This window comes from Labrus mixtus, chromosome 21, assembly GCF_963584025.1.
Source record: "Labrus mixtus chromosome 21, fLabMix1.1, whole genome shotgun sequence".
NCBI lineage: Eukaryota > Metazoa > Chordata > Actinopteri > Labriformes > Labridae > Labrus > Labrus mixtus.
The window spans coordinates 22,700,566-22,718,313 of NC_083632.1; the positions used below are offsets into that span (position 1 = coordinate 22,700,566).

General features: G+C 39.9%; 1 protein-coding gene across 1 annotated transcript in view; it reads left to right on the forward strand.

Moving 5' to 3' along the window:
* The first annotated feature begins 3,347 nt into the window (after positions 1-3,347).
* Positions 3,348-17,748, forward strand: part of LOC132955126 (SH3 and multiple ankyrin repeat domains protein 1-like) — a 54,367-nt gene continuing 39,966 nt past the window's right edge. The window contains exon 1 of the mRNA XM_061027814.1: positions 3,348-3,762. The gene's annotated coding sequence lies outside the window, so the exon portion shown is untranslated. The remainder of the gene's footprint in view (positions 3,763-17,748) is intronic.

The following is a 17,748-nucleotide window of genomic DNA, read 5'->3' on the forward strand; positions in this document are numbered from 1 at the left end:
CCGTTACTAGGCACACAATATTAAAATAAATGTATAAGGTCACTGTTGCAGTTACATGAAGTTGCCACCAGAGACCAGCAGTGCGTCAGTTTGTCTTGAGAAAATATTGCAATAATAAAGCCTTACAGCAGGTCTGAGCCAGTCACAAGTACTATGTGTTGAAACGATTTTATTCTATTGTTTGACTTGTTTTAATCATGTTTTTGGAAGTCTTTTGAAGTGCACTGAGACATCACTTTATGATTCAGGGCCATTGATTTCCAGCAAGACTTTCTCCATGCTTTCTGTTTCATGAATCAATATCTGCTCTCTCCTTCTTCCCCTCTTCTCTTGCCTCCTCCTCTGCTTTTCTTCTCCTTTTCTCTCAGGCTCTTCTTCACTCAAAGCAAAGAAACTTGAATCACTAAAACACACAGAGAAAAAAGTAGGAAGCATAATCTTACTAATGTTTGCTCCATCTGCCTGTGACCCACTTTTCTCTCCTTGCCTTTGGCATGAGAGCCGCTAACAAAGAAAGCAAGAGGAAAGCTAGTTCCTCAGAACGAGATTGTACTTCTGTAAATGTAGAAGATGTAAGTGGGATGAATTTACACCGTGCACAGGTGCACCATTAAAGGAGAGCACCCACAAAGGAGAGCACCCACAAAGGAGAGCACCCACAAGGGCTCTTTCTAAGGGTTTCAATACAGATGCCATGTTGTCCTTAAAAGGTTAGATCCGGCAGATTCACACAGCTCGTCTTTAAAGAGTGCACTACTGTGTGCATTAATGTATTTCAACCAAGCTCGCCTTCCTCTGTCCACAAGCCTTCTCTTCAATGGGCTCTAAAAGCACCCATAGAGCAAGCACAAGGACAGATTTCACTCAAACACTCTGCCTAAATGTAGTTCACTAAAACCTACATTGTGTATCAACTTACTTGGTATGGTCTCAAATATCCCACATCAGAGTTCTTTATATATCACTGCTGGGGAAACTTTGTTGTGTTTTTTTCTTTGTGAATAAGAATAGACCAAACAAAAAGGGAAATGAGGAAGGAAGGGGCCATGATGTGAAACTAAACTTCTCTCACTGCTGACATTGCAGTATATACTTAATCACAATCACTTCAACACCCTCCCCTGCTCTTGTACTGTTGGAGTTATTAAAACTTAAGAAAAAGGAAGTGATGGTCATGATTGTGTCAGTGTGGAGATGTGCTGTGCCCTGCTCTGTAACACTGTAGAGTCACACAGGTGTCTCAGTCTGTGTTTAATGATGAGCTAGAAAGGGGATTTTTTTTGTTGTAATGTTAAGTAGTGTTCTTTATGTATGAAATATCTAACATTTAATTATTTTCCTTGGTAGCGTAACATACATAGCTTTAGGTCTGCAGATAATATAGTCATAAAAATTGATCCTCAAATAGAGAATTAGTAACTCATGGTACTTCACTGGGTAACATGATTCATAATAAAGGAGGCGAGTAAAGTTCATTGTAAAGGATAACCTCTTAACAGGACTCGTGTAGTGTTAAGAAAATAATTTGTATTGTATTCAAACCCCTTAAACATAGATCCAGGACAAAAACAAGTCAACCTAACCTTTCAACAAAATGATTCTGTCCTAAAATAAAACTTCAGCTCATTTATATTTCATAAAAATGAATCAAACATTTCATCCAAACCAAAGAAATGCTCTTTTCCTTGTTCAGTCAGTGTCAGATATCCAAGTGTCCCAACAGAGATTTACCATTGGAACTAAAGAGTGTGTGGATGGAGGAATCAGTCCTTAATGGATGAAATGGAAGTATACAGAAGATAGGATATACCTCCATTACTGATTTGCCACAAAATCAGCTTGATTCAACTAAGTTATCCTGTGACAAAAACAAAGACAGCATGTTGCTAGCAGAATACGTAATGTTAGTCAAAACTAGCAAAATATCAGCAATTTGTGTTTTTCCTCCAAATGTTAGGCATATTTTTCATCGCTGTAGTATTAAAAGGGGAACTCTGTCTTGGCTGATGCTCGACTCGATTCCAGGTATCTGAATCAGTATCAGGGAGAAAAAAAATGGATCTGGTCCACTTCTATTTGGTCTTGGTTAAGATGTCTTCATCAGGCCAGTCAGTTTGTTCTATCAAGACTTCTACAATTCACTTAGCAGACACTTTTATCCAAAGCGACGTACATCAGAGAGTAAGTACAACACAAGTAATGATCTAGAAAAAAGGGAACAATGTCAGTAAGAGCAAACGATCAGCTTTGAGTCTGATTGGACACACAGGTGCTGACAGGAAGTGACCAGAGGCAAAGCACAACATTGAGGGCAGTTCTTGAGAGCTCTAATCAGTATAGAAACCATCTTATAAGTCGTCGTTATCAAACAAAAACCATCGTCATTACCATCATCATCATCAATAATATGGAGACCATCATCATTAAGTTAGTAGGTATTCATGAAAGAGCTGGGTCTTTAGCTTTTTCTTAAAGGTGCAGAGGGACTCTGTAGGTCCAATGGAGTTTGGAAGTTCAACTGAAAAACTTAAGTTATAGCTCCCCCAGCAGAGTGAGATATTCAAATCAAGCTTCATCAACTCGATCGACAGTCCAGCAGTAACTTTTATTTCATTAAAAAAAAGAGGGTAAATGATGACGTGTAAAGCATTAAAGTAAAGCGTGTTTTTTTGGATTATCAAGAGGAACAACATTTTCAATGCTGTGTTCATAGAAAACAAAGTGCCATTGAGCTCCACTGAGATACCACAAGGTCTAGCAGTGATTGATGGGGATAGGTCCTCTGAATGACATGTGCATCATTCCCCCCAAGTTTGTTCAAAGTCAGAGCGGTGGTCGGTCACTTCCTTGATGGATTTATGAACGGCGCCAACCCGTAACACCATCTGACCATCTTTTATCTGGACTGCAGAGGTGATAGAGAGATATTTTATGAATGAAAAAAAACCTGAGCAGTGTTGTCTTTATTTGTAGGATCACATCTCAAGAAAGACACAAGGGGGGGAAGTGAAGTGGCCTGAATCCATCCAATGTATGCGTAAGAGGGGGGGGGGAAATAAAAGGGAGGGAATCATATTATGGGATGAGTGTGTCCGTTGTGTGTGTGTGGGATTGATAGAGTGACGGCCATAATGAACAAGAGAGAGGGAGGCGAGGGAGGAATATGGTGAAACATTGAGAGGCAAAAAAAAAGACGGAGAGTGGGAGAGACTGATGGAGAAAATTGAGGATAATTGAATAGAAGAGCTCTTGAGTGTGAAAAACAAGAAGCCGTCATAGAGAGGGGTGAAGAGTCGCTACACTGTGGAAGTACAAAGAGAGAACGAGGGAGCGGAGGAGAGAGAGATCAATCTAACAGCTGAGGCGAGGGAGATGGGGGAGAGTGCGCCACGCTGGAGAGAGAGTGCATGAATGTGTGTGATAGAAAGAGAGAGAGAGAGAGAGGGACACGGCTCTACCGGGGCACACAGTAGGTGAAAGTGTGAGTGTGTGAATGAAACAGAGAAAGAGAGGCTGCACAGTACAGCGGCTCAGGCTGCCTCACACCGATGCACATTCACAAGGCATGAATATGTGATTTTTTAAACTAGAAAAAAGCTATTTGCTTTTTTCTTATTTTTCTTCATCCTTAATTTATGACCTGGATCTTTCTTTTCTTTTTTCTAATCCTGGTTCCTTTTTTTACTCTTTTTGTGGCTTATCAAGGAGGTCACTGCGGATAAAATGAGGAGCAACACAGCCTGAACTGCAGACCCAGAAAAGGTATTTACTTTGATTGTTTATTTTTTAGTTAGAGTTAACATGTATGACAACAGCATCTTTGTTTACCTCACAATCAAAGTAATGGAGATAGTTCATTATAAGACACATTATAACAGATTATAAAGATGTTTGTGATTACTTTGAACTGAAATAAGAAATAAGAAAGAAGTATTGTGCAAATGAATAATGAAGAAATGATCAGGGTGAAAGTCAGTGTTTATTAAAAGAAATGCGTGCTGCTGTAATTGTAGCAGAGAAGGGGGATGGTGGTGGTGGTGATGGGGGGGTCTCATCCTCTGGGGTCCCATGTTTTTCTGTAGGTGGGAAGAGGGGAGCAAAGTGGGACAGAGAAAGCATTGCAAACATCACAGAGCCTGCACAGACACTCCACAATAATCACACATATCACTCCAGAACAGCTTTAAGACTGATGAGTGAGAGTGTCATGCTCCGCTGTAGTGCACAGGAGCTTTAGTAGTTATGGTTTGCAGCATGAAGCGGCTGTGATGAAGGCTATGCAGATGTGTTTTCTTGTAAGTGATGAAATTCAAAAAAAGACAAAAAAAAAGGCACACTAAAGGTGACATTCACACTTACAGGACGTCTTCTAACAGACACAATGAGCAGCGATGGTGGAAAAGTTCATTTCTTCAAATGAGAGCTTTCATGCTGAATCGGAACTATATGGTCATAATTAAATCCCCCGAGACTAGTTAAGACCCTGTTTCATGTAGATTACCCCATGGTCATAATGAACTGTACATAACAGTATAGCTCCCCCACAGTTACAAAGTAGGTCATGACCTGTTGTAATAAAGTCATACATGCACTGCAGAAGAAAAAGGGGGTGGGGGGGTGGGGGGGGGTCATTCGGGTAGATAAAATAAATTGGATCACTCTGGGAGTTTGGAGAATAAAAACCTAATGTTGTGTAAAACCTATTTAAACACTTGATATAGACACTTGCAGGATTGCTTTACATGTCGACAAATAATGAAGACAGAATAAAAACGAGAGCTCATCAACACCCACATTTCACACACTTCTTCAGCTACGGCCTGTCAAAATCGCTACCTGTCCGCGGTATTTATGTTGTCAGCTGGAGGAAAGGTGGAAACTCTCTGAGGACTCCAGAGAACTGACTCACACACACACACACACACACACACACACACACACACACACACACACACACACACACACACACACCACACACACACACACACACACACACACACACACACACACACACACACACACACACACCACACACACACACACACACCTGAAGACACACACACTAACACCTTGCAGTGTGTTCAAGCTTTGTGCTCTTCCAAACGATAGCTAGATACAACTTAATTGACTTTGCACAGCCTCCAAAGACCAACACACACACACACACACACACACAGTGTAATGCACAAGCATGTTTTGCTCCTGGAGAGGTGCACCTGGGGGAATTCATTTGGGGAAGGAAGAGAATAAGCAGCCAATTTAGAGCAGAGGGGGCACACTAAGATTAATGGCTTTCCAAACAACACAGAACAATTGGTCATAATGGAACAAAGACCTGTGACGTTATCACCAGAGAGTGGACTGGGTGATTATACTGTAATCTGTGACTAATACCAGAAGAAAATGTGATTATGAAACAATTGAGGAGAAGATGAAGGACTGGAGGAATATATACTGAACTGGGGAGGAAGTCTGAGCTGAGCTGTCCGGTCGGAGATGTCTCTCTGATTAAGAAAATGTCCAACAGAGTTGTCTCACCGATTTCCACTCCTGTCCTGTCTTGTGTCATGCTGTTCTATCCTGACCGGCCCTGTTCTGTCCTCTTCCGTCTTCCCAGGAAGAGCAGGAATCGATAAAAAACAGGGCAGTCTGTGCAGCAGATGTGACAGTGCTATATGGTCCAGTTATTCCCCTGGGTTCGGTATGGAAAGAGTGTAGAGCAAAAGACAGGCATGCTGAGGGAATACTTCCAATGACAGCTCACTGTGGTGGAGCAAGACAGCCAGGCTCTATTAAACTGCAAGCCACTTCTGTGTCCATGAAGCAGAAATGCAAAACCCACAGCAAAATGCTCCTTTAATAAGTCCCATGGGAGTATTCAACTAGGCTATAGTTGTAAGGAGAAAACACAAAAACAATATATAGGCAAACATTTTTTTACAAACGTTCCCATTAAAAACACTTCCATACTCAATTATTCATTTACTATGAATTCAAGGAGAAACAGTGTAAAGTCTCAGACTCAAATGAACGCCACAGACTTGACATTTAAAGTGTCATCAATAAACAACCCCTAAGTCATAAATCAATGTTTAAATAGAAATGATCGTCTAATTTGATTTTTTAATGAAGAGTTATTTTTGTGGAACTGAGAGAGTCTTGTTGTTGTGCTCATTAAGATGGAACATGAGAGAAGAGCAGTTTCCCCTGACTCTGCAGGCTTTTCATTATTACATGGAGGGAGATTTCCCCCTGGGGAAAGATCTGGAGGATTGCCGTAAGCCACGGGAAAAAAAAAACTAGCAAACTGCAGCACATCCACCATTATGAGGAACTCAAAGTTTAGCTCCAGCTTCACAATTTATGAACACAACTTGAAGTTAATGAGTGAAAAATGAAGCCACACTTCTTGCACAGATGGCTCCTAAAGCAACAACTTGGATCCACCGCATGATCACAGGGACTTTCAAACACAAGTATGTCGTCTTCAGCCTCCCTATGGCTACCTCATGACATGAAACAGGAGGAACAGTAGTATTTTCTCACCTCATTAACATCACTGTTTGCTGATGTAACTAACTAACTAACACACTAACCAGCTCCTGTTTCTAGACAGCTCTTTAGCCAATTTGGGTTGATTTAAAGACACTATTGATTAAAACAGTGATTTCCAAAGTGGGGCCCATGGGGAGGCCAGTGGTTATGAGGAAGGGTGGGAGGATAGGCTAAATAAAAACAATATACACCGTATTCTAGGCTGCTAGCAAAGCTTGGAACATTTTGTGAGAGGACTTAAGGCTCACAATGAATCTACACCAGACATCACACCTACTAAAACAAAACCAGTCATATGTCGCCCTCAGCTTCACCTGTCTAATGGGGGGAATGAAGAGAGCCACACATCCTACCTGTGTGAGATCCTTTTTTCTGCAGTTGGCTCAATCAACACACATTAAACAAAACTGGACACTTTAAATGAAGTAAGAGTGTCAGTCTCACAGCTGCACTCCAATCAATCCATCTCTATTTGTATAGCGCCAATTCATAAAAAACTGTGATCTCAAGAGACTTTTCTAAAGAGCAGGTTCAAGACCTTACTCTATGTTATATTAGTTACAAAGACCAGACATTAATCCGTCATGAGCACAGCACTAAGCAACATTTAGCGAAATTACAGCGGCAAAAAAAACCCTTTCTTTTTAGAGTCAGAAACCTCGAGGCAGAACCAGACTCATGTTGAACAGCCGTTTGCAGAAACTGTGTTGGGCTTGGAAAGTGGGATAGAGGGAGATGCAGAAAGAATAAGAAGAATAAAGACAAACAGAGCAACAACATAAATAAATAAGATAAGATATATAGCTACAATGTGGGTAATAATGGTTGACGTATGTGTAGTGTTAGCATTAACAGCTAAGTATGCTAATAGTCTGATCAGTCTAATATAAGACTTGACTCACTTAAATTAAAAGCCCAGTTAGCATTTTATCATTATGTTTACTGTATGGTCTCACCTGCAAGTTTCAAGTGTTCTTGGATAACACAAGGTGTTATGGGGCGCATGTAGCCTAGTGGTAAGTGCGCGCCCCATGTGCGGAGACTTTAACTCCCCAATCGGCTGGCCCAGGTTCAAATCTGACCTTTGGCTCCTCTTCCGCATGTTGTTCACTGACTCTCTCGCCCCGATTTCTGACTCTATCCACTGTCCTTTCTCTAAATAAAGGCATGAAAAGCCAAAATATAAACCTTAAAAAAACCCGCAATTGATACTGTATGACAGTTACCATGGTTACTACAGATAGAATTTACCAACCAAACTAACAGCAACTTTAGTTGATCCCCTTTGGTTCAAATATGACCACCACTGCTGACCATAAGAAATAAGATATCTTCTTTTAACCTTCATACACAGATACAGATATACAGTTTATGATTAAGAGTGAATTAAATGTAATATGTGTGGTAGACTGAATAACTCTAAAAACATCTCTATGATGGAAAGTTCACATTTAACAACTTCATTGCTTTTTCCAGCTACATCCAACCTAGTGACGCTCCCCAAAATACCTTTAGGTACCAAATGTGACTTGTTAGGGATTTAGGAGGGAGTTTATTATTGAATCCTTTGCTTGAACTAAAACGCTCTAATAGCACTGTCTTTACAGATGTAATAGAAGTTTGTTAAAAAGTGTGGAGTGCAAAGTAAAGACTGAATGCTGAAACTAATTAGAACTTGTTACCTTGTCAGTGGGTGAACTGTAACGGGGTCTGACAGGCATCGACGTGGCCCTCACTTTGTCAGCCATGTCTAACAGCGTTTATTAGTTTCTCGTTGACTTTTGTCTCTCAGTGTTACCTTTATGTTGATGGACGTGAAAGGTAAGTGAAGCTGTCACTGGTGCACAGTCTATTTGTGGCTCTCTTTCTGCCGTATAATCCACCTTAAAGCCTTTAACCTGCACTCATATTTGTGTGTCTGACTACTTTGTCCGTGGCCTGCTTTCATTGTATTTGAGGCCTGCAGTATTTGGTGGAGAGCTCAGGGACGAGTATAAAAAGTAAGGGGGCGTGTGTATGTGAGAAAGAGTTCCAGGAGCTCCACGGACTGTCTGTTTTATTAGAAATGTTTTGAACGTGCGTCTGTGCTTCCCTTCTTCATGTGTTGTTTCGAAACAGAAGGCAACCTGCTGCGCAGTTTCCTTTGAAGTCTCTGTCTTCATGACATTTTAATTCACTTCCTCTCATATTATGTGTACTAAGAGGGAAGTTTGTGTTTCACTAGAAATCCAGGCTATTACTGTTTGACCCACAGGATTGCACCAACTTTGTTTTGTACCCACACACACTTGTGTTACACACACTTTGGTTCAGAGCTGCTACAGAGATGTGAACATTGGTCTGGGATTTGGTTTCGTTTCATTCATTGCTCAGGGTTGAGCTAATACCTAAATAAACAATAACAAGAGCGTTATTTCTGATGTATTGGCTCCAAAGGATTGACTAATGGACTCGTGTTAATAACCTCCAGTAATTACTGTGAGATATGAAGCTGTTCTAAGACATTATTATTGTATGAAGCCTGAAGGTGAAGATGAAATCATCTTCACAAGATTTGAAACATTATTTTCTGAAGGGGTCGACAATCTTTGGTTCCTTATCCACCAAGTGGACACAGCAGCAGGATATTTGTTTTCATTTTTTTTAAAGACTGTTTACTTAGGATATCGTTTTTTTCTTCAACATTTATTTTTAAAGGTGCACTACGTAGATTTGGTGGTGAAATTTGAAAGATGTGAAACAATTCTGTGCTATATTTTATATGTCTGATCTTGCTCTATCGCTCATTCTGCAAATAAACAGGTAGTCTCAATCATCTTCAGTAGCCTCAAAAATAACTTGTCAAAAGTTGTGACAGAGACTTGCAGCACCTCCAAGAGGAGCAGCGAAAAGAGGAAACAGGTGAATGTTCAGACATTTTATATTTATATTTCTAGTCTGTTTATCACTAAAGTGTTTGAACTCCACTTCAGATAGAAGTCACTGTTAATAGTGAAAAGTCAGATGAATAGATTGATGTTATTCACCTTTATCTCCTCTATGAAACCTCTGTATGCTCCCTGAGTTGCATTATCGTAACCTGTATGATGGGCTCTGATACATTTTCATGGACACTGGCAGACAAACATGTATATATGTGTGCCAAACCTCCTCCAAATGAGGATTAAGTGATCCGATCAGGACACTTCCTTAATGTGTCCTGGGTGCATAAGTTTGTCCTTTAAGTTGATTTTTTGGAAGCAAAAAAAAAAAAGCAAGAGTAAGAATGACTTTGTGTTAAGTGTGTTAAGTGCTAAAGTCAATCAATCAATCAAATTTTATTTGTATAGCACTTTTCATACAACAAATGTATCCCAAAGTGCTTTACATCAACATTTAATCAAACAGCAACAACATGACTCCCTCCCCCAACCCTATCCCACAATCCAAAAACTAAGGTCTAAATAACTAGATAAGAACAGGTACTGAGGAAATGCTATCATTTATTCTGAATGAGGAAACACAGGAGGTTCAAAATGTAATAACACTAGATGAAATGAGATTCAGTTAAAAGCTCTACTAAGAAGGTAGGTCTTGAGTTTGCTTTTTTAAAAGTGTAATGCCAGAGAATAAGGTCAGAGAATCTCCAGCTGTGCAGCTGCTGCAGGGAGATTTCCTGATTAGCAGTGGTCAGTATGTGCTGGACAACCAAGTCCAATCCATGGAGCGTCACCGATGTTTTTATTGATACAATGACGATGTCCAACATATAGCGCTGGTATACTTGGAGATAAAGGCAGAAATTGTTGAGGCTACTTTCGGTCACGTTCTTTTTTTGTAATGAACGGCCTCCTGAGCCCCTCTCCGTTCCACAGTGACAGTCTCCCACTATGAGGTGCATGATGTGTGGACCGGCAAGGACAGGAAGCTTTAAGGTGCAACCTGCCTAAAAAAAAATTCCGGCATGTCTCATCAGGTCAGGGCTGTTTTTGGGCCAGACGTGACGGGACGGTGGGTGGTCATAATGTTAGAGCAGGAGATATTATTGGATGGCTTAGGACACATGTTCATATCAGGTATAGACACTGTTGAGGAAATCACTAAGACTTGACTCCACACAATAAGACTCAGTTGACTCAGATGGCTTACGTTGATGAAAGTTTAAACATAAGAAGAATACTCATGAGGAGACATGATTCAACATCACACTTCTGTACTCGTGTCTTGCTCAATCACATCTGCAGAACTTTTCAAAAGGCATCGCATATATCCTAAAAGACATAATCATTATCAGGGTCACATTGACCCACCTAGACTAATCTGTGACGTCTATAACACTGGAGCAGACAACAAGTCTACCAAACATCCTTACAGATATCAGGAAGAACAGTTGACACTCTCTAAGCTGTACTTGGTGTTCTAATAACAACTGAACTCTGTCAGGTCTGTCTGACATTAGAGAACAGTGAATAAACCTAATGACATCTGTACATTATAATCTAAATAACTACAGAGATTCCACCACAGACAGGGCTTTAGGTAGTGTATGAAACAATGTTTACTGAAAGGGAAAGTCATAAAAATAGCACAGGGGATGTTCACTCCTATATCTGTGCTGCATTGAGGTCCCCCAGCCCACCCAGCCAAGTTTAGCCCAAGCTAGGCCCACAGCGCACGCTCCACCTGACCCAATTTCATCCAGTCTGAGGGGAAAGATAGCCCACTTTGATCTACACCAGACTGCTAGCTATAAGCCTGGGCTGAAAAAGGTTTGCCACTTAATGCTGCATTCTAGTAGATGTTTTTTTCCCCAGTACAGATGTGTTTGAGAGCTACTCAAAGAGTCGGGGTGTATTATACCTTCTAAACAGAGGGTTCTCAAGACGGGGATTGTTAGGATCGAGCCGGAAAACAACTCAAAGGAGGAGGATGTTGTCAAACAGAGAGCTGGAAGTCATTATTTGAATGATCCACTTAATTACAGATAATTAGATTTTTTGATTAGCTCCGGATATGCAATTGACTGAAAAGGCATCTGTTTCGATTAGAGACGATTACTTCTTCTCCTCCTCCTAAAATTAATCAACGACACAATGATAGTCAATTAGGCACTTTAATTCTATCAGATGTTTCATGCACAGATTTAATAACTGCTTGAAAAGGCCAAACCTTGTCCTTAAAAACAGAAAGCAAACAAATCAAGGAAATTATTTAGACACGCTTAATCTGTGTTTGAGAAAAGATAGACAAAGAAGCAAAGAAGTATTTTCTTTTGAAGTTAACTTTATCGAGTGCTAATGCTAAAAATAGCACTCATCATAGCCCGTCCCCCTTGAACTCTTACATCAGAGCACCACCCCCAGACCTAAAAGCTACTGATACACCATTCATAGAAAAACTAAGTTCCCTTCCCCCCCTTGCTCAGTGACTCATCCCCTCCACCCTGTGTTGGAGCAGGTTTCGAGTCTTCTTGACTGTTCCTCCTCGTGTCTGGCGGTATGAAAGAGGCTGAAGGGTGGAGACCCAGTGAAAGAGAGGGATATAGAGGACACAACTTGGCCGCTCCACTTTTGCAGGACGTAAAAGTGGGACAATCTGTTCCTTGGATGATCTCCAATTCTACTTTCTGGGGACCGATACACTGAAAATATATCTATACACACACGCTCTGTCCTACATAGGGAGTGTGTGAGTGACAGAGACGAGGAGATGAAGAGAGAGATTGACAAAAAAGAGGAAATACAGTCATTGTTGAACCCAAAGGTCTTTTCTATACATTTTTCAGAGACTTTAATCATTCATTTGGTAACAGCTAGAATAGAGAAAATACCCCTGCAGCACTCATACATTATGTGACAGTAAGTTCTATACAGAGATAACTGGTAGTAGCAGTAAGATATTCAGACAGAAGCAGGAATGACAGAGTGAAATGATCTAAAATTGTGAATCACAGGAAACTTGAGTTTGACGCAATATCTAAGACATGCTAAATGTTTGTTTGAAAAGGAACCATAAGAACTACAGCAACTAAATGAGCCATAAAGTCATGAATGCAACTTTGCTTTGCTGGGTGGTGCACAGATAATATCTCAGAGTAGGCAAGTCAAACAGAAACAGGAGACACCAGTGACCTCTCTCAGCAAATCTCTCCATCCATCCAATGTTGCGTTCCAGGTGCTCAAGGACGGTATCTATCTCTGTCCTTGTTATCATGATTAATCAGTTCCTGATCCTCTATCTTACTTTCACTTCATTTCCGCTTGTGGACCCAGATCTATCAAAATCTTCTCTTCTGAGTCTCCACATGGCTTCTGATCATTAGAATCAGAGCTGCTGGATTGGCTCCCCATGGGGCAGACCGACCGACCAACCCGCCAACTACTGAACTCTTCAGATGTCCGTCTTTCTGCACTGAGATTGCATGACTGCTAAATTTTTCATCCAAGATTTGAGTCAGGAACACATAAGATCTGTTGTGTTAGACTGATTAATTATCCTTAAAAAACAGCAACATGTGTTGCAAAGATGTTAAAGTCTAGGTCCTCTCATTGTAAGATCTATCTTAAAACTGTTGCCAGGTTGCCATTATGCTTATTTCTTCTCATGTTGTTGGGGTCAGTCCTCCTGTTTAAACTGTCTTTTTCAAATATAATCTGAAACAATAATGCATTATGAGTTAATGGTAGAAGCGAGTTTCAGTTGTTCGCTGCAGTTCTAATGTTCAAGGAAATGGGGAATAAAATAACATTAATTTACACTTTTCAGTGTTATCGAGTTAATGGTTTTGTTATAGACCAATTTGGTAGACGCGACTCATTTAACAAATGATTAAATAATTAACAAGGAGTGAAACCTAACCTCACCATACGAGTGAAGTTTGCCTTGTTTATAAAGGCTACGTCTTATATCTGTGTTTTACAAACTTGCCACTGTCTATGAAGTACATCAGTCCTTAATACACAAAAAACATCTGACCAAACTCAGCATTCAATGTCCTGGGCATATGCCCACAAAGTAGGCTATATAATTGTATGCATCAACAGGTTTGAATGAGTTTTTCTTTAGTCTGTAGACTTTCATTTCATTTTCATTTAATTTATTTTACAGGAAAGTTTAAAAGTAACATTAAGTTACAGTTTAACGGGCCTGACTCAGTTTAAAAACTGGTTTCCAGCAGGTTCCTGTTCTGCAGAACATGAAACATAAACCACAGTCATGACACATCAAGACAAACACATTTACAGGACATTAGCATGGGCTAGGCAGATACAGACAAATAGAAACAAACAGTACAGATACTGCCAACAATACTTGAACAGTACATGAACAATTAATGAGTGCAGGTGTAAGTGTGGAGAAGGTGTCGTTTGTATGTATTTTTGAAATATGAGGTAGATGGTAAAGTCGCTGGGTTTCTCCACAAGGGATACGAGGATGTTCAGCCACTGTAACTTTGGCCGTTTAGTTTGAAACCTTGACCCACTGACTCGGCAGTAAGTACAGGTCAGGAAACCTCAACCCATTGCTAAGGGTTAGCTTGATACTGTTAGACGAGTTGTCTTCTGCTGCCAAACAATTAAGATAATTTGGGAAGCCGTCCAGATGTTTCATAACCTTCTGATGTGAATTGACTGCAAGCTACTGCTAGCTAAACTAGCTAACCTAGCTAATCGTCTGCCTTCAGTTGGGCTCCAAGCACGTCATCACTGTGTGCAAACACCAACATGATCTGTTGTCGTGGTTGATTTGACCTATTAGGCAGAAAAATACTGTGCTATTAAGAGACACCTTTTAAATGCTAAATTCTGTCTCAATTATTTTTTTTAAATCATTTCAAATTCTCTCTGAAACTTGAATATAACTGATTTCCACCACTCGTTTACAGACTGACTTTGACTGATTGCAGCCAAAGATAAGCAAAATGTTTAAACTGTAACAACTACGATAGCTATAAGATATACACTTGAGTTATGAATCTTGCTCACCACAAGATCAGTCGCTTTCTTAGAGTTATCTTGATTTTGTTCGTCAAGTTTCCAGGGGCGACAATATTAAAAACAGCCATCATTGAACACTAAGGAACTGAAACGTGTTTGCACTTCTGTGTTTTCCTGCCAGAAATAAAACAATTAGTTAAGCTTACATTAAAAGCATAGGGTGCCCTGACTTATTCATCTACGTGATTATAATACAGGGCGCTAATCAATGAGTTTATAGGTTGTATTTAAAAATAGAGACTGAGAGAAAAGTGAGTTTTCTGCCTCTGACAGAAGAAGCAGAAATACTTCTCAGCTCAGAGAATAAAATGTATGCCTCTCTTTTCTTCCCAAGATAGAAATACGTCAGGCTTTACTTGAAGAGATGATGGCCAGCACAAGGACAGGAGAGCCAAAACAGCTGGGAAAGAGGACGCTGACAATGTCTGAGTTATTGTTTTGACAGAGCGTAGGAGTTGAGTGACATGATGGGGAAGGCTAGGACGAAATAAATTGAGACATCCATGATGGCGGAGGAGAGCATTTTGAAAAGAAGTGATTGGATACGGAATAGTTAGAATACCAAATCTAACAGCATTCCTTACGACGGCAAACTCTAAAACCTCCTTTCATCTAGTCTTCATCTCATCAGTTCCGTTGATTTTGGCTTAGTGTTGCTCTCGCTCTCATCCCTGCTCTACACTAACCTCCCCCCCTTTTTCTCCCATTCTGATTACTCTGCTTTATGCAAACTACAACTCTCTCCATCCTCCCCTCTTGTGTATTCCCCTTTCACTTTTACATCCCAATTATTTGGCTCCTGTCTACTCGCAGCCCGTCCCCCCAGTTTCTTATCTTGCCTTGTGCAGACTCAATGTTGTTCAATATTTGATGAGACTTTGTTCATAAATCAACCTCCCCTGTTTTCTCCTGGGGTACTTGAATGATAGTGTTAATCTCCCAAACACACTGTTAACACACTGGTCTCTGTCAGCCTTTGATAAGAGAGGTTCACGGTCTAAATAAGACACATACATTATAAGTTTAAGGATCAAACTAACAGCTGTAGACATTAGTAGGTCAAGTATTGTGATATTCTGTGAAATTACTGTTCAAATATATGCTGAATGTGGGTTTCTCTCCCTTATGGCTATTGAAAGCTTTTGAGACCCTTATATTTACTGCTAAGACTTTTCTAAACTGTTATCAAATATTCTCATCTCGCCTTCCCCCTAATGTGTCCTTAGTTGTTAGATACCACTGCAGATGCTCCAGATAAGTATCAGAAAAGGCATGGATCAATGGTTGGATACTTATTTTTTCCTACATGGTTTTCACTTCAGTTTCTTTTCTCAAACAATCCTTCAGCTTTTACCTTTTCTGTCCTTCCTGGTTCCCTCTGCTCTGACAGACGTTGTGTTGTGTTGAAGTGGCCTGGCCTGTCACTCTCAGAGCACCCATGGGGGATTGAACACAACCCACTCTGCTTCCTTCTTTCACCCATAAAAGCTCAATTAGACTTTCTTTTTAGCCAGTGAGATATAAAAAGGATCAGACTTGGACTCTTTGGCATAAATCTGTTCAAACATTCAAACACTGTAACTATGGCAGCTTGGTTTAGGGTTGTCTTGAGAGCTGCTGTCAAACTGTTAATTTGCATTCCAAGAAAGTAAAGTGGTGGATAGCTGCAGAATGTGGCTAGGTTTCACAGTCCTGTCCTGATTAATCTCTTATTTTATTTCTTCGTATACAAGGTCAAAACATGGATTGACCCTTTACCTAAACCCAGACCCTGAAATCAAGCTTAACCTTGACCCTGTGCTAAATCCACAACCTGTGGATCAAGGCCCCCATAATGAGTAACAAGAGAAATCATAGGCATAGTGAAATAAATAAAGTATAGGAAAACAGATAAATACACTTTCTAAGACATATGTTAAGTCCAATCCATCAGACCTCTCTCTGATCCTTTGTAATCTGTAAACAAATACAACTAAAACGAGGCGTCTAGACAATGATCGTGAGGGATCATTTTGATGCAAAATATTTATTACTCACTACAGTATAACCTCTACTAGGGGTGGTGTTCAAACCCTGGTTCTATAAAGACTCAGTTCCATATTTAAAAAAAAAACCCTGAAAATCAAAAACGTTTAAATGTATTGATACTGCTATCGAGTCTCGCGGGTCCAGTAATGTAACATAATCCCGTCTTTTTTAAACAAATCATTGATCTATAAACAAACAAAAATTGTCTGAGAACGTTTTTTTATTTTAATTGAATTGAATCACCAGCCCACATGCACATCAGCAGTGTGAATCAAATGAAACCAAGAGGCAGAACCTTCAACTGTTGGGTTGAGAAAACTCTGTTGTCCCTGGCTGCCGCCATGAGGCAGTCATCCTCCTCCTCCACTGAAAAGCAGCTGTGATAAGCACACCTGAATTATGTTGCAAATCCTGTTAGTTTAAGATAGTAATCCAATGTTGAAATCAACAGGATAAAAGCTAAGGTGACTTAAAGTAACATCATGATCTGTAAAATGACTATTGGGCAAAAGTAAATAAAACATCATGATTTTTTCACATGTAAAATGAAGAAAAGGTTAGGTTTAGGTTTTGGCGTTAACTTGAATAAAAAATACATTTGTTTGGAGGAGACGTTTTTCCTTGCAATATAAAAACCTACTTATACAAGTTCTGTTAAAAACATTGTCTTCTCGTCTTTCCACCATAGATAGAATAGAAAAGTATTGATAGAGCTTGATAAAGACTGGGATCATTTAGGAGTATCAAAAATGGTACCAATATCAATCAATCAATCAATCAATCAACTTTTATTTGTATAGCGTCAACTCATAACAAGTGTTATCTGGAGACACTTTACAAGAAGCAGGTAAAATACCTTACTTATTGCTATATTACAAAGACCCAATGAAAATGAAAATTCACAATCCCTAGCCATCTCTAACCTCGACAAACGAGTTCTACACTGGGAGGTTTCTTCTTATGAAAGGTCCTGCTAACAAATCCAATCACAAACATTCAAACACACTTATTTTCAAATGAGAAAGCAATCACTCGCAAACCAGCAAGCCAAAAAAAGCCAAGAACAAATTGTTGTATTTTTAAAAAATGGGAGTATCTCTTCAGCAAATCTTTCTGTTGGCTCTCAGACTACTGGTTAACTTCTTCATCTCACATCTTCATCTACTTATATCAGTTACAGGCGACTTGA